The 1555-nt window shown below is 40.5% G+C and overlaps 1 long non-coding RNA gene across 1 annotated transcript in view; it reads left to right on the forward strand.

Moving 5' to 3' along the window:
• The window catches only part of LOC103605726, a 2458-nt gene extending 1812 nt beyond the window's left edge, over window positions 1–646 (forward strand). The window contains exon 3 of the long non-coding RNA XR_551802.1: window positions 610–646. This is a non-coding gene — a long non-coding RNA (uncharacterized LOC103605726). The remainder of the gene's footprint in view (window positions 1–609) is intronic.
• The last annotated feature ends 909 nt before the right edge of the window (window positions 647–1555 follow it).

Raw genomic sequence — 1555 nt, forward strand, 5'->3', positions numbered from 1 at the left:
TTGGAGGAAGTAGATTTTTGATAAAGGAAGATGAAAGAGAAATGCTGTCTAGATGGAGAGAATCAACAAAAACATTGAATAGGAGAATGCAGGATGTGATCCTGGAATAGTTCCGTTAGATAGTAGCATAAAATGCCATTGTGGCTGGGGGAGGGGATGGAGGGTTGTAACAAGGTAAAATGGGAAATATATAGTGGGTCATGTTATTTTGGTTCTTAAGTGTCAAAGAATTTGGGTATTTGTTGACAGTTAAGCAGGGGTGTTACATGGTTAGAATTGTGTTTTTATGAAGACCAGTTTGGTAGCAGATTGTAGTGTAGCTGTGTGGGATTACATGGTATTAGGATGCTCTTGTGATAATCTAGGTTAGAATGATAAGGGCTTCAGTTTGAATGGCAGCAATGAGAAGGGACAGGGGTGAGCAGATTCTTAATGGAATGGGAGAGATGACAAGATTGGCAACAGTCAAAATTGACTGAGAAGCCAGAGTCATCTGGAGGCACTGTGAACATAAAGGTAGCTAGTCAAATGCTAAAGATTTCTTCATGGTGTCATTTTAATTTGACTTCTTTAATTGACAACTTAAAATCAACTTTTTCCCCCATTCAGGCTGCAGAAACAGGAAGTGGAAAAACTGGTGTAAGTAATAAATTTAAGTTGACTTACTTTGTAAGAGTTGAATTTTAAAGTAGCTTTGAACAGTAGCTTTTACTCTGAAATATTTAATGAAGCAACCACTTCTAAAACATATGGAATTTATTGCTTGCCTTCGAGAATTATATTTTTGTTGCCTGCTAATTGTAAAGATCTACAAAAGAGTATGGCTTTAAGAATATAGTTTTAAACTGGTCTTGGAGAAAGTGTTACAGTATCTTTAGTGTTTACACTCACTTCTGAGTTTGAATGCAATGGCTCTTATAAAAAAGAGGTTGTAAATAAAAGTCGATCTCCTATTGGCCTACACTAGAGAAACAGTTTGTCAGATGGCATGATATTTTTCCTTAGGTTCATTCTTTTTTTTTGTTTTGTTTTTTTGTCTTTTGTCTTTTTTTCCGTGTCCGGCAACGGATCGCAACCCTCAGTGCTGCCCCTGCACCGGACCGGGGACCGGCAATGGGACCGCAACCCTCAGTGTCGCTCCCGCGCCTTGCTCNTTGGGGGAAACCACTAACAGGTGACAATTAGAGGTCCAGGATCTGGGACCAGAATTTTTATTCCCCGGGGGCCTGGAGAAGGTGAAGCAGAGCTTTGGTTGCTAGAATTGAAACTCAAATTCTCAAGTTTATTGCTGCTGCTGTAGATGTGTCCTGACCACTGCAGGGAACAGTGAGACTCATCTCCCTGAGTAGGAATGTTGTTTCTAACTTCCTGAGTTAGGAATGCCTTAGTGGAACCCAAATATGTTCCCACCTATGGTTAAAACTCGTTGGCACCGGACCTTCCCAGGCATCAGTTAATGTTCTTAGTATCTTTCTTTTTTTCCTAAAAGAGATGGGAATATTGGTGGGGTGATGGCATCTGGCCCCCTGTCCAGCCCTATAGCTCTTATAGGAAG

This window comes from Galeopterus variegatus, unplaced genomic scaffold (assembly GCF_000696425.1).
Source record: "Galeopterus variegatus unplaced genomic scaffold, G_variegatus-3.0.2 Scaffold6025, whole genome shotgun sequence".
NCBI classification, from domain to species: domain Eukaryota; kingdom Metazoa; phylum Chordata; class Mammalia; order Dermoptera; family Cynocephalidae; genus Galeopterus; species Galeopterus variegatus.